The sequence below is a fragment of the Tursiops truncatus genome, chromosome 2 (assembly GCF_011762595.2).
Source record: "Tursiops truncatus isolate mTurTru1 chromosome 2, mTurTru1.mat.Y, whole genome shotgun sequence".
NCBI classification, from domain to species: domain Eukaryota; kingdom Metazoa; phylum Chordata; class Mammalia; order Artiodactyla; family Delphinidae; genus Tursiops; species Tursiops truncatus.
In genome coordinates this window covers 121,585,627-121,611,128 of record NC_047035.1, presented here as the reverse complement: position 1 = coordinate 121,611,128, position 25,502 = coordinate 121,585,627, and the positions used below count along the sequence as shown (strand labels likewise).

At 53.7% G+C, this 25,502-nt stretch overlaps 1 long non-coding RNA gene and 10 other non-coding genes across 11 annotated transcripts; all 11 read right to left on the bottom strand.

The window, feature by feature from the left end:
- Positions 1-1,982: 1,982 nt before the first annotated feature.
- Positions 1,983-25,498, bottom strand: LOC141277865 (uncharacterized). Its single transcript, XR_012329731.1, has 6 exons — positions 25,083-25,498; positions 24,894-25,002; positions 23,133-23,676; positions 15,058-15,195; positions 4,998-5,148; positions 1,983-2,618 (listed from the first exon to the last, which is right to left on the bottom strand). It is a non-coding gene; the product is annotated as an uncharacterized lncRNA (long non-coding RNA).
- LOC117311360 (small nucleolar RNA SNORD116) lies at positions 2,137-2,228 on the bottom strand. The gene has a single exon (XR_004525572.1). It is a non-coding gene; the product is annotated as a small nucleolar RNA SNORD116 (small nucleolar RNA).
- LOC117311370 (small nucleolar RNA SNORD116) lies at positions 4,666-4,757 on the bottom strand. Its single transcript, XR_004525581.1, has one exon. It is a non-coding gene; the product is annotated as a small nucleolar RNA SNORD116 (small nucleolar RNA).
- On the bottom strand, positions 7,221-7,313 carry LOC117311379 (small nucleolar RNA SNORD116). The gene has a single exon (XR_004525589.1). It is a non-coding gene; the product is annotated as a small nucleolar RNA SNORD116 (small nucleolar RNA).
- LOC117311377 (small nucleolar RNA SNORD116) lies at positions 10,018-10,109 on the bottom strand. The gene has a single exon (XR_004525587.1). It is a non-coding gene; the product is annotated as a small nucleolar RNA SNORD116 (small nucleolar RNA).
- LOC117311353 (small nucleolar RNA SNORD116) lies at positions 12,555-12,646 on the bottom strand. The gene has a single exon (XR_004525565.1). It is a non-coding gene; the product is annotated as a small nucleolar RNA SNORD116 (small nucleolar RNA).
- LOC117311382 (small nucleolar RNA SNORD116) lies at positions 14,730-14,822 on the bottom strand. The gene has a single exon (XR_004525592.1). It is a non-coding gene; the product is annotated as a small nucleolar RNA SNORD116 (small nucleolar RNA).
- LOC117311378 (small nucleolar RNA SNORD116) lies at positions 17,548-17,640 on the bottom strand. The gene has a single exon (XR_004525588.1). It is a non-coding gene; the product is annotated as a small nucleolar RNA SNORD116 (small nucleolar RNA).
- LOC117311376 (small nucleolar RNA SNORD116) lies at positions 20,336-20,426 on the bottom strand. Its single transcript, XR_004525586.1, has one exon. It is a non-coding gene; the product is annotated as a small nucleolar RNA SNORD116 (small nucleolar RNA).
- Positions 23,237-23,326, bottom strand: LOC117311367 (small nucleolar RNA SNORD116). Its single transcript, XR_004525578.1, has one exon. It is a non-coding gene; the product is annotated as a small nucleolar RNA SNORD116 (small nucleolar RNA).
- Positions 25,245-25,337, bottom strand: LOC117311338 (small nucleolar RNA SNORD116). Its single transcript, XR_004525551.1, has one exon. It is a non-coding gene; the product is annotated as a small nucleolar RNA SNORD116 (small nucleolar RNA).
- Positions 25,499-25,502: the final 4 nt, after the last annotated feature.

Genomic DNA, 25,502 nt, shown 5'->3' with positions numbered 1-25,502 from the left:
TATACGGATGGCCCCAGGTTGCTCTGCTGCTGGAATTCCTTTTCCTGAATTCCAACTGGCTCGGGGTGAGAGAACACATGCGTGCTTTACGAGGGTGCACGGGCGCACCAAGGTAAAGGGCGATACCACCCATCGATGCGTACTCCATCTCCCCTCAACATTTTATTTGCTGCCCATCTTGCCTTTGTGTCCACAGGCAAACGTGAAAGCAACGTAGAGCAGACGCCTTCAGAGCCTGTGGCCATCAGGACAAATACCTCTGTTGTCCAAAAAGCCCCTAGTCTTGGGCCCTGCAACTCCTCTCCTGAGCACTCTCCCCTCCTGCACAGGAAAAGGATGTCATTCTGAACCCCTGAGACACACTGAGGGCAACTGTGCCTCCTCAGACTTCGAGTCAGTGCCCTCAGGTAAACATGTCGGCCCTTGGCACCTATGCTTCCACTGAATTGACACGCCCTGACAGGGTAGAGATCTTTCACAAGGGAAGGGCCCTTGGCCGAATATGACGGCCTTCATCAAAAGCAGCTCGAAGGGAACCGTGACAAAGGGCACGTGAGGAACACCTGCACTGATCAAGGGAGACTCACCAGTAGGCACACTTCCTGAGCTGCTGCCAAGACAGATGACCTACCCTTGGACCACATACAAAGCTAGTGGCATGGGAATCATTCCTAAGCCAAACGTGGTGGGGAAAACCCTTGCAGCCTAATGGCATGGGAGCCATTCCAGTGCCCAACGTGGTGGAGCAAAGAGTTACAGCAATTGGGTCACCCGCAGTGGTGGCTGGCACTTTCGAACTCTGGGCCCGTCAGTGACGTGACCTCGGAGATACTGTGAGGCCCAGGTCTTCTAGAAGCAACGTGTTACCCACAGCCGTGCAACGCGAGAACCCAGCCAACAGCCTAGACACTTGAACTGCTATTACTTGTCTGGCCTTTGGCCAGGCACACCGGATACCACAGTCTGGACGCAACAGCGCCTGGCAGGAAAAATGGCCCCCGCACCACACATCCTCTCCTGCCCTTAAAGCTTTAGCCTTTCCTTGGCAGCTGACTCCCTTTTTTTCCGCATGGTTGTGCCCAGTGACCTCCGGGAAGATCTGCGATACTCAGGGAACGCTATGTGGGCCGGGTGTGGTAAAGATGCTAGGATGGACTGAGGAACACCTTCACATCTTCAGCACAGGGGGAACGTGGATGGAAAGGGACAAAACACCCCACGGCCTCCAAATCGACCCCCATGAGAAGACACCATACTGTGCCATGAAGGCAACAATTCGCTAGCGCAGGGACCCAACATGAAGTAAATCGACCAAGGAGAGGAAAAAGGCGGGACAGTCCACAGCAGTTCTCCCGTGTTCCCTCTCTACACGTGCCTCCAAATGCTCCTGAGGGGATATCAAAAGTGTTCCTGGAAGCCTATGGCCTCTGTCAATCTGTCCACCCACCAGTAAACATGTGGGCTTAGCCAGCCATCTCACATGTCTTTTAAACTCGCCTTGCCCTTCCCTCTCCACCGGGATCCCAACGTGTCACGGAAAGATGCCAGAGCCACCCCTCACCCAAGAAGCTTTCTGTGACTTATCTTGACTAAGGCATTTTCTAGCCTGTTCACACAGCACACACAGGCCGGACACAGCCCGAAGAGGAGCCATCAGCTTGGCCAACCTTCCGGGGGACAATGGCCCATTGGATTTCTCCTCTCATCACGAGAAACCTAAACTGCATCTGGTCTCTCAATGAGAACATGACAAAGAAGCCTGCCTTAGGGCAGGAATCCTGCTCTGACCCTGAGCATAGACTTCTGTTTCTCTGAGGGCACAAGGCAACGAGCAGCCGCTGGGTGCGGCTTGTAGAACTCAAGTGCAGGCGAGAGGATCACCAATGGCTCACACTTCCTCTCCTACCCGCATGCTGAACCGTGGCAGGGGACAGCAGTCCTGGCTAGACCAAGGAGTCCACAGACGGCACGATGTCCCTAGGCTTCCCACCTGAATTGGCATCCCAGGCTCCATTCCCAGTGGCTTTTCTCCCCATGAGTTGGTCACAACCCTCCACTTGAACAACATGGCTGTACACACACAGCAGCACATGCAACGTGAACCTCTCCCTACTGTCCTTATTGGAGCCACATGCTGGACCTCAGTTCCGATGAGGAGATGGTAGGGTTTTCTCACTCATTTTGTTCAGATTTCCAAGGAATGCATTTGTGGGAGTCTACGTCAATCCAAGCACATGCTCAAACTCTGGACATGCACAGTTGCAGATTCCACCATGGGACGCCGATCGAACTGAATCACGTCAGCATATGGAAGCGGCCAGAGCCGTGCCATTGGGGCAGGAAATGCAGCCAGTTCTCAGGGCGTCGAAGCTCGTGCTCCCCGAGAAAAGGTCGGAAGGTGAGGCTTTAGTCCCGTTGCACAAGTTCCCGTGGTGAAACCTCTAGGTTTTAGCAAAGAAGTGCCACTTACCGCAACAAGGGTTAAATCAGGATCCTCATGGAATGCGGGCCAACACCCCTGTGAGACTCCTCCTCCTCACTTCACTGGGTATCACAGATTATACGCATGGCCGCAGGCTGCTCTGCTGCTGGAATTCCTCTCCTGGCATTCCACCTGGCTTGGGGTGAGAGAACACACGCGTGCTTTAGGAGGGTGCACGGGGGCACCGAGGTAAAGGGCGATACCATCTAGTGATGCGTGCTCTATATCCCCTCAACATTTCATTTGCTGCCCGTCTTGCCTGTGTGTCTGAAGGCAAACGTGAAAGCAACGTAGAGAAGACGCCTTCAGAGCCTGGGCCATCAGGACAAAGAGCCCTGCTATCCAAAAAGCCCCTGGTCTCAGTCCCTGCAACTCCTCTCCTGAGCACTCTCCCCTCCAGCACAGGAAAAGGATGTCTTCCTGAGCCCCTGAGGCCCCTTCAGGGCAACTGTGCCCCCTCAGACTAAGAGCCAGTGCCCTCCAGTTGAACACATCCGCCATTGGCACATATGCTTCCACTAAAAGGACGCGCCCTGAAGGGGAAGAGATCTTCCACAAGGGAAGGGCCCTTGGCCGAATATGACGGCCTCCATCAAAAGCGGCTCGTAGGGACCCGTGACAAAGCGTACGTGAGGAACACCTGGACTGATCAAGGGAGACTCAGCAGCAGGCATACTTCCTGGCCCGCTGCCAAGACAGAGGACCTACCCTTGGACCACACACAAAGCTAGTGTCATGGGAACCACTCCGAAGCAAAATGTGGTGGGGAACACCATTGTAGCCTAATGGCATGGGAGCCATTCCAGTGCCCAAAGTGGTGGAGCAAAGAGTTACAGCAATTGGGTCACCCGCAGTGGTGGCTGGCACTTTTGCACTCTGGACCCGTCTGTGACGTGCCCTCGGAGAAACCGTGAGGCCCAGGTCTTCTAGAAGCAACGTGTTACCCACAGCCGTGCAATGAGAGAACCCAGCCAACAGTCTAGACACTTGAACCGCTATGACTTGTCTGGCCTGTGGCCAGGCAAGCCGGATACCACAGTCTGGACGCACCAGCGGGTGGCAGGAAAAATGGCCCCCGCACCACACATCCTCTCCTGCCCTTAAAGCTTTAGCCTTTCCTTGGCAGCCAACCCCCTTCTTTCCGCCTAGTTGTGCCCAGTGACCTCCGGGAAGATCTGCAAATCTCAAGGAACGCTATGTGGGCTGGGTGTATTAAAGATGCTGGGCTGTACTGAGGAACATCTTCACATCTTCAACACAGGGGGAACGTGGACAGACAGGGACAAACACCTCACGGCATCCAAATCAGCCCCCATGAGAAGAAACCATACTGTGCCACAAAGGCAACCATTCACTAGCATAGGGACCCGCCATGAAGTAAATCGAACAAGGAGAGGAAAAAGGCGGGACAGTCCACAGAAGTTCTCCCGTGTTCCCTCTCTACACATGCCTCCAAACGCTCCATGGATCCTATCAATCTCTCCACCCACCAGTAATCATGTGGGCTTTGCCAGCCATCTCACGTGTCTTTTTCACTCACCTTGCCCTTCCCCCTCCACGGGGATCCCAACATGTCACGGAAAGATGCCAGAGCCACCCCTCACCAAAGAAGCTTGCTGTGACTAATCTTGACTAAGGCATTTTCTAGCCTCTTCACAGAGCACACAGGCCGGACACACCCGAGGAGGAGCCATCTGCTTGGCCAACCAACCTGCCGGGGACAGTGGCACATTGGATTTCTACACTCATCATGAGAAATCTAAACTTCATCTGGTCTCCCAAGCAGATCATGTCAAAGAAGCCTTCCTTAGGCCAGGAATCCTGCTCTGACCATGGGCATAGAAACTTCTGTTTCCGTGAGGGCACAAGGCAACGACAAGCCTGTGGGGGCGGCCTGTAGAACTCAACTGCAGGCGAGAGGACCACCAATGGCTCACACTTCCTCTCCTACACGCATGCTGAACCGTGGCAGGGGACAGCAGTCCTGGCTAGACCGAGGAGCCCACAGACGGCAGGCTCTCCCTAGCCTTCCCACCTGGATTGGCATCCCAGGGTCCTTTCCCAATGCCTCTTCTCCCCATCAGACGGCCACAACCCTCAACTTGAACAACGTGGCTGTGGACACACAAAGCAGCACATGCAATGTGAACCTCTCCCTACTGTCCTTATTGGAGCCACATGCTGGACCTCAGTTCCAATGAGGTGACGCTACGGATTTCTTACTCATTTTGTTCAGATATCCAAGGAATTCATTTGTGGGAGTCATCGTCGATCCAAGCACATGCTCAAAGCTTGGACATGCAAAGTTGCAGATTCCATCACGGGATGGACAGCGAACTGAATCATGTCAGCATACAGAAGCGGCCAGTGTCAAGCAATGGAGCAGGAAATGCAGCCAGTTCTCAGGGCATCAAAGCTCATGTTCCCCGAGAAAAGGCCAGAATGTGAGTGTGTCTTCCCTTTTTCAAGTTCCCGTAGCCAAACCTCTAGGTTTTAGCAAAGAAGTGCCACTTACCGCAACAAAGTTTAAACCAGGATCCTCATGGAATGTGCGCCAACACCCCTGTGAGACTCCTCCTCACTTCAACGGTTATCACGAATTATACGGATGGCCCCAGGCTGCTCTGCTGCTAGTATTCCTTCCCTGGCATTCCACCTGATTCGGGCTGAGAGAACACAAGCGTAATTGAGGAGGGTGCACAGGAGCACCGAGGGAAAGAGCAATACGACCCAGCGATGCGTGCCTTATTTCCCCTCAGCATTTCATTTGCTGCCCATCTTGCCTGGGTGTCCGCAGGGAAACATGAATGCCACGTAGCGCAGACGCTTTCAGAGCGTGTGGCCATCAGGAAAAAGAGCCCCGCTGTCCAACAACCGCCTGGTCTTGGACCCTGCAACTCCTCTCCTGAGCACTCTCCCCTCCAGCACAGGAAATAGATGTCTTCCTGAACCCCTGAGACCCCCTCAGGGCAACTGTGCCCCCTCAGACTTAGAGCCAGTGACCTCCAGGTGAACACATCTGCCCTTGGCACGTATGCTTCCACTCAATGGACGCGCCCTTAAGGGGAAGACATCTTCCACAAGGGAAAGGCCCTTGGCTGAATATGACGGCCTCCATCAAAAGCGGCTCGTAGGGACCCGTGACAAAGCGTACGTGAGGAACACCTGGACTGATCAAGGGAGACTCAGCAGCAGGTATACTTCCAGGCCTGCTGCCAAGACAGACGACCTACCCTTGGCCCACACACAAAGTTCATGGCATGGGAACAATTCCGATGCGCAACGTGGCAGGGAAAACCCTTGCAGCCTAATGGCATTGGAGCCATTCCAATATCCAAAGCGGCGGGGCAATTCGTTGCAGTAATTGGGTCACTTGCAGTTGCTGCCTGGCACTTTCGCACTCTGCGCCCGTCAGTGACGGGACGTCGGAGAAACCGTGAGGCCCAGGTCCTCTAGAAGCAATATGTTATCTACAGCCGTGCAACAAGAGAACCTAGCTAACAGCTTAGACACTTGAATCTGTATGACTTGTGCGGTGTGTGGCCAAGCGGGTCGAATACCACAGTCTCGACGCACCAGCGGGTAGCAGGAAAAATGACCCTCGCACCACACATACACTCTTGCCCTTAAAGTTGTAGCCTTTCCTTGGCAGCCAACTACCTTTTTTTCTGCCTGGTTGTGCCCAGTGACCTCTGGGAAGAGTTGCAATCCACAGGGAACGCTATTTGGGCCAGGTATAGAAACGATCCTGGGCTGTACATAGGAGCACCTTCAATCTTCAACACAGGGGGAACGTCGACCGCCAGGGCCAAAACACCCCACGGCCTTCAAATCCTCCCCCATGAGAAGAAACCATACTGTGCCACGAAGGCAACCACTCGCTGGCACAGGGACCCACCATGAATCAAATCGATCTAGGAGAGGAAAAAGGTGGGACCGTCCACAAATGTGCTCTCGAGTTCCCTCCCTACACGTGCCTGCAATCGCTCCTGAGGGAATCCGAAATGTGTTCCGGGAACCCTATGGCCACCGTCGATCTATCCACCCACCTGTAAATCGGAGGGCTTAGCCAGCCATCTCAAGTGCCTTTTTAACTTGCCTTGTCTTTCTCTCTACACTGGGATCCCAATGTGTCTCCACAAGATGCCAGAGCCACCCCTCACCAAAGAAGCTTACATGACTAAGCTTGACTAAGGCATTTTCTAGCCCATTTAGATAGCACACACAAGCAGGACGGAACCCAAGGAGGAGCCATCAGCTTTTCTAAACTCCCGGCGAATGTGCCCCATTTGATTCCTCCCCTCATCAGGAGAAACCTAAACTGCATCTGGTCTCCCAAGCAGAACGTGACAAAGAACCCTGCCCTAGGCCAGGAATCCTGCTCTGACCCCGAGCATACAGACTTGTTTCTTTGAGGGCACAAGGCAACGACACCCCCACGGGGGCAGCCTGTAGAATGCAAGTGCAGGCCACAGGACCACCAATGGCTCATGTTTCCTGTGCTACCCTCATGCTGAACCGTGGCAGGGGACAGCAGTCTTGGCTAGACCAATGAACCCAGAGATGGCACGCTGTCCCTAGCCTTCCCACCTGGATTGGCATCCCAGGCTCCTTTCCCAATGGTTCTTCTCCCCATGAGACGGCCAGAATCCTAAACTTGAGCAACGTGGCTGTGGACAAGCACGCCACCAAATGCAACGTGAACCTCTCCCTACTTTCCTTTTGAGAGCCACGTGCTGGACCTCAGTTCCGATGAGGAGACGGTAGGGATTTCTCACTCATTTTTTTCAAATATCTAAGGAGTACATTTTTTGGGAGTCATCGTCGATCCAAGCAAATGCTCAAACGCTGGAAATGCAGAGTTGCAGATTCCACCACAGGATGGTCAGCGAGCTGAATCATGTCAGCATATGGAAGTGGCCAGAACCCAGCCATGGGGCAGGAAATGCAGCCAGTTTTCAGGGCAACGAAGATCCCGTTTCCCGAGAAAACACGAGAAGGTGAGAGTGTAGCCCCGGTGCCCAAGTTCCAGTGGCCAAACCTCTAGGTTTCACCAAAGAAGTGCCACTTAGCACAACAAGGGTTAAACCAGGATCCTCATGGAATGCACGCCAAAACCCCTCCGAGTCTCCTTCACCTGGCCTCGCCTTGCCTCACCGTCATCACTTCACTGGGTATCACGGATTATACGGATGGCCCCAGGCTGCTCTGCTGTTGTCATTCCTTCCCTGGCATTCCCCCTTGTTCGGGGTGAGGGAACACACGCGTACTTTAGGAGGGTGCATGGGTGCACCGATGTTAGGGGCAATACCATGCAACGATGTGAGCTCTATCTCCCCTCAACATTTCATTTGCTGCCCATTTTGCATGTTGTCCGCAGGGAAATGTGAAAGCAACGTAGCGCGGATGCCTTCAGAGCCTGTGCCCATCAGGACAAAGAGCCCCGCTGTCCAACAACCCCATGGTCTCAGGCCCTGCAATTCCTCTCCTGAGCACTCTCTCATCCATCACAGCAGAAGGATGGCTTCCTGAACCCCTAAGACACCCACAGGGCAACTGTGCCCCCTCAGCATAAGAGCCAGTGCCCTCTAGGGGAAAACACATGCCCTTAGGACATATGCTTCCAAACAATGGACGCGCCCTGAAGTGGAAGAGATCTTCCACAAGGGAATGGCCCTTGGTCGAATATGAGGGCCTCCATCAAAAGCAGCTCGTAGGGGGCCTCCCTGGTGGTGCAGTGGTTTATAGTCCGCCTGCCCATGCAGGGGACACAGGTTTGTGCCCTGGTGCAGGAAGATCCCACGTGCCGTGGAATGGCTAGGCCCGTGAGCCATGGCCACTGAGCCTGTGTGCCCGGAGCCTGTGCTCTACAACGGGAGAGGTCACAACAGTGAGAGCCTTGCATACAGCAAAAAAAAAAAAAGCGGCTCGTTGGGACCCGTGAAAAAGGACATCCGAGGAACACCTGGACTGCCCAAGGGAGAATCACCAGCAGGCCTACTTCCTGGCCTGTTGCCAAGAGAGACGACCTACTCTTGACCCAGACACAAAGCTAATGCCATGGGAAGCATTCTGATGCCCACCGTGGTGAGGAAAACCCTTGCAGCCTAATGTCATGGGAGCCATTCCGATGCCCAAAGTGGGGGGCAAACCACTGTAGCAATTGGGTCACTTGCAGTGGTGCCTGGCACTTTTGCACTCTGGCCTGTCAGTGACGTGACCTCGGAGAAACCGTGAGGCCCAGATCCTCTAGAAACATGTTACCCACTGCCGTGCAACGAGAGAACCTAGCCAACAGCCTAGACACTTGAACCGGTATAACTTGTCTGGCCTGTGGCCAGGGACGCCAGATACCACAGTCTCGACGCAGCAGCGGGTGGCAGGAAAAATGACCCCTGCACCACAAATCCTCTCCTGCCCTTCAACCTGCAGCCTTTCCTTGGCAGCTGACTCCTTTGTTTCCACATGGTTGTGCCCAATGACCTCTGGGAAGATCTGCAATCCTCAGGGAACACTATGTGGGCTGGGTGTAGTAACGATGATGGGCTGTACTGAGGACCACCTTCACATCTTCAACACAGGGCAAACATGGCCAGACATGGACAAAACACCCCACGGCCACCAAATCTGTCCCCATGAAAAGACACTATACCGTGCCTGGAAGGCAACCATTCGCTGGCACAGGAACCTGCCATGAAGCAAATTGACCAAGGAGAGGAAAAAGGCGGGACAGTCCACAAATGTGCTCCCGTGTTCCCTCCCTACACGTGCCTCCAAATGCTCCTGAGGGGATCCCAAATGTGTTCCGGGAACCCTACGGCCACCATCGATCTATGCACACACCAGTAAACCTGGGGGCTTTGCCAGCCATCTCACGTGTATTTCCTGCTCGCCTTTCCTTTCTCCTTCAACCAGGATCGAAATGTCTGAAGGCAAGGTGCCAGAGCCACCCCTCATCAAAGAAGTTTTATTTTCCTGAGAATTGACTAAGACATATTCAAGTCCACCTGCACACAATACACAAGCAGATCACAACCGAGGAGGAACCATCAGCTTGGCCCAACTCCCAGGGACAGTGGCCCATTTGATTTCACCCCTCATCATGAGAAACCTAATCTGAAACCTGTCTCCCAAGGCAGAACATGACAAGGAAGACTGATCTAGGCCAGGACTCCTGCTCTGACCCTGAGCACAGAGACTTCTGTTTCCTTGAGGGCACAAGGCCATGAATAGGGGGCGGGGGAGAATGTTAGAACTCACTGGCAGGCGAGAGCCCCACCAAAGGCTAATGCTTCCTCTTCTGAATGCACGCTAAACTGTGGCAGGAGACAGAAAGCCTTGATAGACTTAGTTGCCCATGGACGACTAATTTGTCCTAAGCCTTCCCAGGTGAATGGGCATAACAGGCTCCTCTCCAAACGGCCCTTTTCCCAGAGAAGGCTGCCACTCTCCACTTGAACAATGTGGCTGTGGATCCCCACAATAGCTAAATGCAATGTGACCTCTCTCTACTCTTCTTTTGGGAGCTATGTGCTGGACATCAGTTCTGATGAGGAGATGGTAGGGATTTCTCATTCATTTTGTTCGTATTTCCAAGGAATTCATTTTTGGGAGTCATCATCGATCCAAGCACGTGCTCAAAGCCTGGACATGCAAACTCACAGCCTCCACCATGGGACAGCCAGTAAGCTCAATCATGTCAGCAGTCAGGGTTGGCCAGAATCAAACCATGGGGCAGGAAGTGCAGCCAAGTCTCAGGGCATTGGAGCTTGGGTGCCCCAGGAAGAGCCCAGAAAGTAATGGTGTACTCTTGGTGCACAATATCCTATGGGCAAACATCTAGGTTTCTGCAAAGATGTTCCACTTACTGCCACAAGGTTTCCACCAGGAACCTCAAGGACTTCACGCCAACACCCCTCTGAGACTCCTTTGCCTCGCCTCTCCTTGCCACAAAGTCCACTATTCACCATGTATCACAGACTATACGGAGGGCCCAATGCTGCTGGTGGCATTCATTCTCTGGCAGTGCACCTGGTTCAGGGTGAGAGAACACATGCACGTTTGAGGATGGTGCACGGGTGCACAGAGGGAATGGGTGATACCACCCAGAGATGTGTGCTCTATCTAGCCTCAAAATTTCATTTGCTGCCCATCTTGTCTGTGTGTTTGCAGCCAAATGTGAATGCATTGTGATGTAGATGCCTTCAGAGTATGCAGCCATCAGCACAAAGAGCGCTGCTGTCCATCAACCCCCTGATACGGGCGCTGCAATTACCCCCCTGAGCGACCTCCATGCCAACACAGCATAAGGATGTCATCCTGAACCCCTGAGACACCCTCAGGGGAAGTGGGTCCCCTCAGCCTAAGAGCCACTGTCGTCCAGGTGGACACACCCACTCTTGGCATATACACTTCCTCACAATGGACTCACCCTCAAGGAGAAATGTGGTCCCTGAGATCTTCCACAAGCGAATGGCCCTTTGCCGAATGTGATGACCTCCATCAAATGCGGCTCGTAGGGACCCGTGACAAAGGGCACCTGAGGAATCCCTGGACTGACCAAGGGTGACTCACCAGCAGGCATACTTCCTGGCCTCCTGCCAAGGCAGAGGACCTTCCCTTTGACCACACGCAAAGCTAAAGGCATCAGAGCCATTCCAATGCCCAAAGTTGTGGCGCAAACCCTTGCAGCAACTGGGTAACTTGCCGTGGGTTTTTGCAATTTTGCAGTCTCGGCCCGTCAGTGAAATGACCTCGGAGGACCCATGAGACCCAGGTCCTCCAGCACAAAATGTACCCACAGTCGTGAAACAAGAGAACCCAGCCAACAGCATGGACACTTGAACTGGCATGACATCTGTGGCCTGAGGCCAGGCATGCCAGAGACCACAGGCTCGCTGCACCAGCTGGTGGTGGGACCAAATGGTCCCCGCACCACACATCCTCTCCTGCCCTTAAAGCTGTAGCCTTTCCTTGGCAGCCGACTCCCTTGTTTCTGCATGGTTGTGCCCAATGACCTCCAGGAAGAGCTCAAATCCTCAGGGAACGCTACGTGGGCCGGGTATAGAAACGATGCTGGGTTGTCCTGAGGAACACCTTCATATCTTCAACACAGGGGGAACGTGGCCAGACAGGGACAAAACACCCCACTGCCTCCAAATCGGCCCCTATGAGAAGACACCATACTGTGCCAAGAAGGCAACCATTTGTCGGCACAGGGACAATCCATGAAGCAAATCAACAAAGGAGAAGAAAACAGTGAGATGGTCCTCGAAAGTGCACCCATATTCCTTCCTTGCACATGCCTCCAAACGCTCCTGAATGCATCACAAAGGCCTTCTGGGAACCCTATGCCCACTGTGATCTATTCACCCACCAGTCTACCTGAGGGATTAGCCAAGAAACTCATGGGTATTTTCCGCTCACCTTGCCCTCCTCTCTCTGCCTGCATAAAAACATCTCACGGCAAGGTGCAATAGCAACCTCTCACCACAGAAGCTTGATTTCCCAGGGAATTGCCTAAGGCATTTTCCAGCCCCCCAGCCCACTAACACATAAGGAGGACACAACCCGAGGAGAAGCCATCAGCTTGGGCCCAACTTCCGGGGACAGTGGTCCATTTGATTTCCCCTGATCAACAGGAGACACCTACCCTGCATCACATATCCCAAGCAGACCATGACAAAGAAGCCTGGCCTAGGCTAGGACTCCTGCTCTGACCCTGAGTGTAGAGACACCTGTTTCCTTGAGGGAACAAAGCAATGACTGGGGGGCGGGGAAGGCCTGTAGAACTCAATGGCAGGCCCAAGGCCCGCCACAAGCTCACACTTCCTCTGGCACCTGCATGCTCAACTGAGGCAGGGGACAACAATCCTGGCTAGACTCAAGCACACCGAGACAGGACGCTGTCCCTAGCCTTCCCACTTGGATGTGTATCCCAGGCACCTTTCCCAATAACTCTTCTCCCCACGAGAATGCCGCCACCCTCAGCATGAGCAAGGTGTCTGTGGATGCCCAATGCAGCAAATGAAACATGAACTTCTCCTTACTTTCCCTTTGGGAGGCAAGTGCTGGACCTCGGTTCTGATGAGGAGACGGTAGGGATTGCTCACTCATTTTGTTCAGATTTCCAAGGAATGCATTTGTGGGAGTAATCATCAATCCAAGCACCTGCTCAAAGGCTGGATGTGCAAAGTCGCAGCTTCTACCGCAGGATGGCCAGCGAACTCAATCTTGTCAGCCTTCAGGAGTGCCCAGAACTGAGACGTGGGGCAGGAATTGCAGCCAAGTCTCAGAGCATCGGAGCTTGTGCTCCCTGAGAAAACCCCAGAAGATTATGGTGCAGCCCCGATGCAAAAGTACCGTGGGCAAACATCTATGTTTTGTAAAGAAGTGCAGTTTACCACAATGAGTGTTCCACCAGTAACCTCACGGACTGCATGCCAACATGCATCTGAGACCCCCTCGCCTCACCTCGCCTCGCCTTGCCATGTCTTCCTTGACTTGCTGGGTATTACAGAATATGCAGAGGGTCACACGCTGCCACTAGCCTTTCTTCCCTGGCACTCCACCTGGTTCGGAGTGATAGAAAACACGGATGCTTGAGGATGGTACATGGGTGCACAGGCGCACGGAGGGACAGGGTGATACCACCCAGACATGTAAGCTCTATGTCGCCTCTATGTTTAATTTGCTGCCCATTTTGTCTGTGTGTCAGCAGCCAAACATGAAAGCATCGGGGCATGGATGCCTTCAGAGCAGGCGTCCATCAGGACAATGTGCGCTGTAGTCCATCAACCCCCTGGTCTCGAGCCTTGTAATTCCCATCCTGGGTGCCCTCCCCACCGACAAAGCATAATGATGTCATCCTAAACCCCTGAGACACCCTCAGGGGAACTGGGTCCCCTCAGCCTAAGACCCACTGCCCTCCAGGGAAACACACCCACTCTTGGCACATACGCTTCCTCACAATGGACTCACAATCAAGGGGAAATGCGGTCCCAGTTACTTTCCAGAAGGGAATGGCCCTTGGCCAAAAGTGATGACCTCCTTCAAAAGCGGCTCGCTGGGCCCCACAACAAAGGGCACCCGAGGCACTCCTGGACTGACCAATGGGACTCACCAACTGGCATTCTTCCTGGCCTCTCGCCAAGCCAGAGCCCCTTTACTTGGACCATATGGAAAGCGAATGGCATCAGAGCCATTTCGATGCCCAAAGTTGCGGGACAAGACCCTTGCTGCAACTGGCTTACTTCACTTGGCGCCTTGCATTTTCACATGCTGGGCCCATCAGTGCCACAACTTCGGAGAAAGCTTGAGATCCAGGTCCTCCAGAACAAATGTGTCAGCCAGAGCCATGCAATAAGAAAATGCAGCCAGCAGCCCGGACTCTTGAAACGGCATGACTTCTCTGGCCTGAGGCCAGGCACACCGGAGACCACAGGTCCGCCCACCAGTGGGTGACAGGACAAAATGATCCCAGTGCCACAAAACTCTTCTGCCCTTAAACCTGCAGGCTCTCCTTGAAAGCCGAATCCCTTGTTTCTGGGTTGCACCCAAAGACCTCCGGGAAGAGCTCTAATCCTCAGGGAACAGTGTGTGGGCTGGGTACAGAAATGACGCTGGGGAGTCCTGAGGAACACCTTCACATTTTCAACATAGGGTGAACGTGGCCAGACAGGGTCAAAAAACCCCATGGCCTCCAAATTGGCCCTCTTGCGAAGACACCATACTGTGCCACAAAGGCAAATACTACCTGGCACAGGGACCCGCCATGATGCAAATCGACAAAGGAGAGGCCAAGGGCGGGATGGTTCATGAACGTGCACCCATAATCCTTCCCTATACATGCCTTCAAATGCACCTGAAGGCATCCCAAAGGAGTTCCAGGAACCCTATGCCCATTGTCAATCTATCCGCCCACCAGTCCACCCATGGTTGGGCTTAGCCAACCATGTCACGTTTATTTCCCGCTTGCCTTGCCTTTCTCTTTCTCCCCAGATAAAAACATCTCACGGCAAGGTTCCAGAGCCAACCCTCACCACAGAAGCTTGATTAAACTTGGGTGCCCAGAGATGACATGCTCTCCCTAGCCTTCCTCCATGGATGTGCATCTCAGGCTCTTTCCCAATGGTTCTTCTCCCCACAAGAATCCCGCCAACTAAACTCACACAATGTGACTGCGGATATCCAAGGCAGCAATTGCAACATGACACTCTCCTTACATTCCCTCTGGAAGCCACGGAGTGGACCTCAGTTTCACTAAGGAGACGGTAGGGTGTTCACAATCATTTCCTGTAGATCTTCCAAGGAATGCATATGAGGAAGACATCATTGTTCCGAGCATGTGCTGGGATGCTGCAGAACCCAAAGGGCAGGCCTCTCAGCATTAAGATCAGTGAATCTGTATGGGTCTGTAGAGAACCCAGTGACCTCGGAGAGCTCCACAGCCTGGGGAATCCCCACTACCCAGGCCTCTCAGCATTAAGATCAGTCAATCCATGCTTGCAACCACTGGGACTACCCAAGGAAACCCTAATATCGAATGGCACATCTTGGAGTGGGAGAATACCTACTGTCCTCAGTGACCCACAGCCATGCTCGGCACCCTGGGCTGCCCCATTTCTTCTAGGTCTCCCTTGCACCTCCAGTCATCAGACCACGTGAAGGTCTTCTTGTCTTAGCCGATGGCCAGCCTTGCCCAGCAACTGCACCTAAGAAGTGGACAGAAATCACACAGGCTTCAGAATTGGACCAGCATACTCAGAGAACACTATTCATGCCAACATTTACCTGGGGATAAGCCCTGCACCTGCTTCCCAAGTACCTCAATCCCTTATGGAGGAGTGAATGCGTGTCTGACAGCACGACTGAAGGAATGTAGGCATGTAGGTGGGCCCGCGAGTGTGAGGGTATATGTGTACACGCACACACCTGCACGTGTGTGTGACTGTGACTGCGCACGAGGACTCACTTGCGGGTTTCTGTGTGTGCCTCTGTACCCATGTCGGGACCCCTGTGTGTCCCTGTACCCCTCTGTAAAGGCCTCAAACAGGAAAAGCAACAACTTATACACAGAGCCATGGCCTCGGGCCCTGTCACAGAACGTTGAAAGACCCCTGCTACCTTCAAGAGACCGCATGCGAACTTTGACCCCAGAGATGTTGAAATAAGCAATGGACTCCTGCTCTCCAACAGCACCGTCTTCTGACCAAAGCACACAGACTTGATGAGACCAGCCTGGCCTCCTGGCTGTGGGTGTGACATCTACATAAGCCTGGAGACCCTGCCAGCTACCCTAGCACATCTGATGTGCACTTGCTGGCCACTCCCAGCACCTCTGCGAAGAAGGGAACCTCCCACGGGCAGGCCAACACTGCCTTGCAGCTGGCTACAGGCAAGATGCAGCCCCTCTTCCTCTCAAGGGGCCAAAGGACTTAAGACTAGGTTCCACTTAAGGCCAACTATGCCAAATCACTTTCCATGGACCCGCAGGCATGCCTATCATGGGAAGTGTTGGTCTTCAGCCACCATTATGCAGGGTCGAACTGCACAAGGAAACTAGGCCACCTTCCTGGCCAGGTTCTGGCCAGCTAAACAACTGGCAGAATTCGTGGCTCTGGTCCCTGAGGAAATGCTCAGATGCTGGATATCCTTGTCCCACGTGCCCTCCTCCTGCCCACAGGGCGATTGGACACAACAAGAAGCCACAGACACCATGCTAACATGGGAGACACTGAGCACCACGGAAGACAGACAGCAAGCATGTTGGCTTTGATGAGGTCGAACCCATGCCATACATTCTGTAATCTCGTCAGCATCACACCAACACCAACAAGGACCTCACAGAGATCCAAGGTGCCATCCACGAGGATCACAGAAAGACTTCAAATGGAGGACCTCTGCCACGGGAGGGGAACTGAAACCCTGAAAGAGCACAACTGGCTATCCATGGCAGCGTGCATGGCATCGCAATATCGCCCCCATCTCTGCCACACCCACGGTTTTCCACAGATAAACCTCTGGCCCTGTGAAAGGCTTGCGTGCTACCTGGGCAGGCCGTGTCATGCCCTTTGGGAGAAACACTTTCGCCTTGCACATTCCATAACTAGGGAACAAAGGGGCCAAAGGGCATGTTTGCATAACTCACTTCCCCCTAGGGAGGCCAGCCCCAACTCCTCAGCAAGTGGATCTCTTCTACCCACCGCAATAAACCATTTGGGTGTCATTCCTCAGGCAAGGGGTCCCCGGTCGACACAGGTCACCAATCACAACACATTCACTTGGACCGCAAAAGCCCTCTCCTCCCTAGGCAGCTGATGGCAACCCTCACGGTTCAGGGACATACCAGGGAAGCTGAGGCGACCACCTGCAACCCAATGATGACAGCCCATCCCATGACATCACACAGGACCTGTCCTCATCATGCCTTACCTTCCTGTCCAGGTCATCAGCCACCATGCAGGCTTAAATGCGGCACTCGGTCCTCACTCAACTACACGATGACCCACTTGGCACCAACACTGTGCTGAGAGTTGCAGTACACGAGCTGACAAGGGCAACACCGAGGCCTAATCCGTCAGCCCCCTTCCTCCGACACCCAGCGCCAGCCCACCCCTGCCCACTGCTCCAGCCCCACTGGGCACTCAAGAAACTCATCGCGGCAAAGGCAACAACAGGGAGGGCCATATGCCTGGCCTGGGGCTCCAGGCCACAACAAGAGAAGGTGGCTCATTTTGGCTTCCAAACACCCCACAAAGTGCCACGACCAAAGAGGAAACATGGCCAAAACACAACTCTCCAAGCCGCAGGCTCACTGGGCCTGGACCTGTACACGGTATGACACCTAAAACCAGCAAGACAGCGTGCCGCCTTGTAATCCGTCATTGGCCTTTCACCAAGGACCTGGGATTCATAGACGATTCAGGTAAGGTGCAGACACGGTCAACCTTCAGACAGGAGCCCCTCAAATGCTGGCACCATGGGTGGTGTTTGCATGCATGTCAAAAAGGGGACGCTGGCCTCCACTCCCAACTGTACCCTACCCCCAAGGGAGGAAATGTGCTGGACCTCAGTTTCGATGAGGAGACGGTGGAGCGTTCTCACTCATTTAATTCAGATTTTCCAAGGAATGCATACAAGGGTGTCATCTTCAATCCAAGCACATACTGGGACAGTGCTCAACACAACAGGGCAGGCCACTTGGCTCTGCAAAGGAGCCATGACCCCGGAGTATTCGAAAAGCCTGGGGAATCCACAGCCCTCAGGGCACTCAGCAAGAGTAACAGGCAATCCACTATTGCAGCCACTGGGCCCATCTCAGGAAACCCTAATATCCATTGGCACATCTTGGGGTGGTTGATTCCCTACTGTCCTGAGTTATCCACAGCCACGGTCAGCAACATGCCCCTGCCTCACTTTTTCCATTTCTCCTTAGCACATCCAGTCATCAGACCATGCGAAGGTCGTCTTCTCTATGCCAACGGCCAGCCTTGCCCAGCAACTTCACCAGAGAAGTGGACAGAAACCACAAAGGCTTCAGAATTGGACCGGGGTGCTCAGAAAACATGATATGTATGAATATTAACCTGGGTGTGATGCCTGAACCTGCTTCCCAAGGACCTCTATCCCTTACTGAGAACAGAATGCATGTCTGACAGCACAATTGCAGGAACTCAGGCACGTATGTTGGCCTGTGTGTGAGACGGTGTTTGTGTGTGTTCACGCATGTGCATGTGTCTTTCTGTGACTGCGCATAAGGACGGGCTGGTGGGTTTTGGTGAGAGCCTCTGAATCCGCGTCTTGGTCTCTGTCTGTCCCTGTGGCCCTCTGCAGGGACTGTGAACAGTAATAGGCCAAAGTTTATATGAGGAACACTAGCTTTGGACCCTACAACTGAATGGAGAAAAACCTCTATCACCTTCAAGAGGCCGCATGGGAATTTTGACCCCCAGGGGCTATTGAAATAGGCCACGGACTCCCACATTCCCACAGCCACGCCTTCTGAACAAAGCACAAAGACTGGACGAGACCTGCCTCCCGGCCATGGGTGTTACATATATGTGGACCTGGAGACCCTGCCAGCTACGAGAAGATCTGATGTGCAATTGGGGTCACTCCCAGCGCTTCCAGAAGCAAGGAAACCTCTCATGGAAAGGCCAACACTGACCTGCAGCTGCCTACAGGCAAGATGCAACCTGGTAGCTCTCACGGGGCTAATGAACATCGGAACAAGTGCCACTTCTCGCCAATTAGGCCAAATCACTTTCCGTGACCCTGTGGGAATACCCACCACGGGAACTGGTGAGCTTCAGCAACCATGACCCAAGTTGGAAACCCAAGGCAGAAACTAGGCCACATTCCCGGCCACGTTTCGGCCAGCTCCCAGCCAGCAGGGTTTGAGGCCCGGACTCCTGACGAAACGCTCAAACCCTTGACAGCCTCGGCCTAAGTGCCCTCCTCCTGCCTGCAGGGCGACTCGACCATACTGGAAGTCACAGACATCATTCGAACACGGGGATACTGAACACCAGGGAAGACAGACCACAAGCATGTTTGCTTTGATGATGTCCACTCCACCCCATGCATCCTGGCACTTCTCCACTGCCACAGCGACACTACCGAGGAACTAACAGTGATCAAAGGCACTGTCGCTGAGGAGGACAGACAGATTTTCAAAAGAAGACCTCTGCGACAAGAGGGGACCTGGAAGCTTCAAAGGGCAGAGTGGCTGTCCACCGCAGTGCACCTGGCATCACAACAGTGCCCCCATCACTGCCCCGCTAATGGACTGCTCCGGATAAACCTCTGGCTCTTCGAAAGGCCTGCATGCCACACGAGCTGGCTGCATTATGCTCTCCGGGAGAAACAGTTTCGCTTTGCACATTCCCAAACGAGTGAACAAAGCGGCCAAATGGCATGTTCGCATAACTCGCCTACCCCCAAGGAGGCTGGCACAGAAGCCTCAGCATGTCGGTCTTGTCGACGTCCCACAGGACACCCTGAGGGCGTCATTCCTCTGGCAACAGGATCACAACTGTACACAGGTTACCTACCTCAACGCATCCACATGAACTGCCAAAGCCACCCCCTTCATAGGCAGCTGATGCCAACCCATCATGGACAGGACACATCCTTGGGAAGCCGTGGCCAGCGTGTGCAACCCAATAATGACAGCCCATCCCACGACATCACAGAGGACATGTCCTCATCATCCCTTACCTTCCTGTCCAGGCCATCAGCCACTACGCAGGCTTAAATGCAGTACTTGATCCTTACCCTACTCCACAATGATCCACTTAGCGCAAAAAGTGTGCCGGCAGCTTCAGCAGAGGAGCTGAAATGGGTAGCTCAGAGGCCTACTCCATCAGCCCCCTTCCACCAACGCCCAACTCCAGCCCATCCCTGCTCACTGCTCCAGCCCCACCAGGCACTCAAGAACTGCACCGTGCAAACGCAACAACAGGGAAGCCCACAGGCCTGGCCTGAGGCTCCAGGCTCCAACCAGGGAAGCTTGCTCATTTTGGATTCCAGAATCAACCCCTGATGTGGCATGCACAAAGTGTGATCTTGGCCAAAACGCACCTATCCAAACTACAAGCTCACTGGGTGTACACCAGCACACACTCTGACTCTGAAGACCAGCAGGAGAGACTGTCCCTTTGCATTCACTCAATGGCCTTTCAGCAGGGACCTGGGATTGATAAGATGACCCAGCTTATGTACAGACACGTTCGACCCTCAGACAGGAGCCCCTCCAATGCTAAAGCCCTGGGTGGTGTTTGCATGCATGTCAGCAGGTGATGCTGGCGCTCACTCCTCACTGTCCCCTACCCCTGAGAGAGGAAATGTGCTGGACTTCAGATTCGATGAGGAGATGGTAGTGTTCTCACTCATTTTGTTCAGATTTTCCAAGGAATGCATACAAGGGTGTCATCATCGATCCAAGCACATGCTGGGATGCTGCAGAACACAACCAGTCATGCCATGCGGGTCTGCAGAGGAGCCATGACCTCGTAGTACTCCAAACCCAGGCGAATCTACAGCCCTGAGGCCAATCAGAAAGAGCAAAAGTCAATCCACTCTTGCAGCCACTGGGCCCGAATAAGGAAAACCTAATATCCAAAGGCATATCTTGGGTGGGTGAATGCCTACCTACCTGAGTTATACACGGACTCATTTAGCAACATGTGCCTGCCTAATATTTACAGTTCTCCTTAGCATATTCAGTCATCAGGCAATGCGAAAGTCTTCTTGCCTTTCCTGACGGCCACCCCTGCCCAGCAACTGCACCTTAGAAGTGCACATAAATCACGCAGGCTTCAGAATTGGACCGGGTCCTCAGAGACCATGATTCATGCGAAATTTTACCTGGGCTGGAGCCTCGACCCTGCTTCCCAAGGACCTCTACCCTTACCGAGATCTCAATGCGTGTCTGACAGTACGACTGCAGCAAGTTAGGCAGGTATGTTGGCTGGTGGGTGAGAGGGTGTATGTGTGTGTTCACGCATGGGCAGATGTGTGACTGGCACTGCGCACGAGGACGCACTTGTAGACTATTTTTTGTGCCTCTGAATCCACATTTTGGTCTCCGTGTGTCCCTGTGGTCCTCTGCAGAGACTTTGAACACTAAAAGCCAAAGTTTATACACAGTGCCTTGGCTTTGAACCCCCCCCCCCCCCCCCCCCCCCCACTGAATGAAGAAAGACGCCTATCAGCTCCAAGAGGCTGAATTCAAACTTGAGCCACAGGGGCTGTTGAAATAGGCCATGGACTACCGCTCTCCCACAGCCAAGCATTCTGGTCAAAGCACAAAGACCTAACCAGACTTGCCTCCCGGCCGTGGGTGCCACATGTACGTGGACCTGAAGAACCTGCCAGCTAGTAGCACATCTGATGTGCACTTGGGGTCCCTCCCAGAAATTCCGGAAGCAAAGGAACCTCCTATGGTCCGGTGGACACCGATCTACAGCTGGCTGCAGGTCAAAAGCAGCCTGGCACTTCTCAAGGGGCAAACGAAACTCGGTCCAACTGCCAATTCTCACCAACTGGCACAAATCACTTTTCGTGGACCCCTGGGAATACCCACCACAGGAAGTGGTGGGCTTCAGCAACCATAATCCACGTTCAAAGAGCACAGCGGAAACTAGACCCCCTTCCCGGCCATGACTTGCCAGCACCCAGCCGGCAGGTTTCGCGTCCATGAACCCAGAGGAATTACTCAAATGCTTGACAGCCACGTCCTATGTGACCTCTTCCTGCCCACAGGGCAACCCGAAACTACTGGAAGCCACAGACATCATGCAAACACGGGGACACTCTACACCAGGGATTACAGAACGCAAGCATGTCTGCTTTGATGACACTGACCCTACCCCACGGATCCTGGCACTTCTCCACTGCCACAGCGACACTACCGAGAACCTCACAGAGATCAAAGGCACTGTCCCCGAGAACCACAGACAGACTTCCAACGGAAGACCTCTGCCATGCGAGGGGACCTGGAAGGTTCAAAGGGCACAGTGCCTGTCTGCGGCAGCGCACCTGACATAGCACCTGTGCCCCCATCTCTGCCCCACCAATGAACTGCTCCAGAAATACCTCCGTCTCTTTGAAAGGCTTGCAGGCCACATGGACCGGCCGCATCATGCCCTCTGGGAGAAACACTTTCGCTTTGCACATTCTCATACGAGGGAACAAAGTGGCCAAAGGGCATGTTCGCATAACACACCTTCCTCCAAGGAGACCGGCACTGATGCCTCAGCATGTCTATCTTCTCTACATCCCGCAGGACACCCTTTCATCGTCATTGCTCCAGCAACGAGATCACAACTCCTGCAGATTACCGACCTGACGGCATCCACGTGAGCGGGCAAAGCCATCCCCTCCATACACAGCTGATGCCAGCCCATCATGAACATGACACATCCTTGGTAAGCCGAGGCCAGTGCCTGCAACCCAATGATGACAGCCCATGCCACAACATCACACAGGACCTCTCCTCATCATGCCTTACTGTTATGTCCTGTCCATCAGCCACCACGCAGGCTTATATACAGCACTCGGTCCTCACTCCACACCATGATGACCAACTTGACGTCAACACTGTGTCGGGAATTGGAGTAGAGGAGCTGACAATGGCAACACCGAGGCCTAATCCATCAGGCCCCTTCCGCCGACGCCAATCACCAGCCCAAACCAACCCACTGCTCCAGGCCCACCAGGCACTCAAGAACTTCACTGTGTGAAACACAACAACAGGGAGAACCACAGGCCTGGCTGGAGGCTCCAGGCTCCAACAAGGGAAGTTTACTCATTTTGGATTCCAGAAGCATCCTCTGAAGCGTCATGCACAAAGCGTGATCCTGTCCAAAACACACCTCCCAAGCTGCAAGCTCACTGGGCCTACACCAGCATACAGTTTGACTCTGAAGACCAGCAGGTGAGACTGCCACCTCGCATTCCTTCAACGGCCTTTCAGCAGGGACATGGGATTCACAGATGACCCAGCTTATGTGCAGACATGGTCCACCCTCAAACAGGAGCTCCTCCAATGCTGGAGCCCTGGATGGTGTTTGCATGCGTGTCACGAGGGGACGATGGCCCTCACTCCTAATGGTGCCCTACCCCCGAGACAGGAAATGTATTGGACCTCAGATTCTATGAAGAGACGGTAGAGTGTTCTCACTCATTTTGTTCAGATCTTCCAATTTGTTCAGATTATCTGTGCCTTACCGCCGAGAGAGGAAACGTGCTGGACCTCAGTTTCGATGAGATGGTAGAGTGTTCTCACTCATTTTGTTCAGATTTTCCAAGGAATACATACAAGGGTGTCATCATCGATCCAAACACATGCTGGGAAGCTGCAGAATGTAACTGGACAGGCCGCAGTACTCTGCAGAGGAGCCATGACCCTGGAGTACTGCAACAGCCTGGGGAATCCACAGTCTTCAGGCCACTCAGCAAAAGCAAAAATCAATCCACTCCTGCAGCCATTGGGCCCATCTGAGGAAAACCTAATGTCCAATGGCACATCTTAGTGTGAGTGAATGCCTACCATCCTGAGTTATCCAGAACCACGCTCGGTAACATGCGCCCGCCTCACTTTTTCCAGTTGTCCTTGGCACATCCAGTCATCAGACCATATGAAAGTCTTCTTGTTTTTGCCGCCAGCCAGCCTTGCCGAGCCACTGCACCTGAGGAGTGGACACAAATCACCGAGGCTTCAGAAGTGGACCAGGGTCCTCAGAGAACATGATCCATGTGAATATTTACTTGGGCTTCAGCTCTGAACCTGCTTCCCAAGGACCTCTATCCCTTACCGAGTATTGATTTGTGTCTCACAGCATGTCTGCAGGAAGTTAGACACGTACACTGACCTGTGTGTGAGACGCTGTATGTGTGTATTCGTGACGCCGTCTGCGCATGAGGACGCGCTTGTGGGTTACTGTGTGTGCCCCTGAATACGCATCTTGCTCTCTGTGTGTCCCTGTGGCCCTCTGCAGAGGCTTCCAACAGTAAACACCAGAGTTTATACACAACACCCTGGTTGGATCCCCAACAGAAATGAGAAAGACCCCTGTCAGCTGCAGGAGGCCGCATGCGAACTTTGACCGACAGGAGCTGTTGCAATAGGCCACAGACTCCCGCTCTCCCATAGCCACGCTTCTGACCAAAGCACAAAGACTGGAAAAGACCTGCCTCCTGGCAGTGGATGTCACATGTATGTGGACATGGAGATCCTGCCAGCTAATAGTCCACACCTAATGTGGACTTGGGGCCACAACCAGTGCTTCCAGAAGCAAGGGAGTCTCCGATGGGCAGGTAAACACCGACCTGCAGCTGGCTACAGGCAAGGGCAGCTTAGCATCACTCAAAGGGCTAACGAAACACAGTCCAAATGCCAATTCTCGCCAACTAGACCAAATCACGTTCTGAGGACCCGTGGGAATGTCCATCACGGGAAATGGTGTATTGTACCAACCAGGACCCAGGTTGGAACCCCACGGGGGAACCTAGGTCATCTTCCCGAGCACGTCTTGCCAGCGCCCATCCAGCAGGTTTCACGGCCCTGAACCCAGAGGAAACGATAGAATGCTTGACAGCCTTGTCCTAAGTGACCTACTCCTGCGCGCAGAGTGACTCGCCCTTACATGAAGTCGCAGACACCTTGTGAACAGGGGGTCATTGTACTCCAAGGAACACAGAGTGCATACATGTCTGCTTTAATGACGCCGATCCCAGCCCACGGATCCTGGCACTTCTCCACTGCCACAGCGACACTACCGAGAACCTCACACAGATCAAAGGCACTGTCCCCGAGAAACACAGACAGATTGCCAACGGAAGACCTCTGCCACCCAAGGGGACCTGGAAGCTTCAAAGGGCACAGTGCCTGTCTGCGGCAGCGCACCCGGCATCGCAACAGTGCCCGCGTCGCTGTTCCGCCAACACACCGCTCCAGGTAAATCTCTGGCTCTTCGAAAGTCCCTGCGTGCCTCACGGGCCGGACGCATCATGCCCTGTGGGAGAAAAACTTTTCACTTTACACATTCCCAAACAAGGGAACAAAGTGGCGAAAGGGCATGTTCTCATAACTCACCTATCCTCAAGGAGAGCGGCACAGACGCCTCAGCATGTCTATCTTCTCTACGTCCTGCAAGACACCCTTTGGGTGTCATTCCTCCGGCAATGGGATCACAAATCTACGCAGGTTACCTACCTCGCTCCTCACTGTCCGTACACCCGAGAGAGGAAACGTGCTGGACCTCAGACTCGATGAGGAGACGGTAGAGTGTTCTCACTCATTTTGTTCAGATTTTCCAAGGAATGCATACAAGGGTGTCATCATCGATCCAAGCACGTGCTGGGACGCAGCAGAACACATCCGGGCATGCATGCGGGTCTGCAGAGGAGCCACGACCTCGTAGTACTCCAAAACCCTGGGGAATCCACAGCCCTCAGGCCACTCTGCAAGGGCAACAGTGAATCTACTCTTGAAGCCACTGGGCCCGTCTGAGGA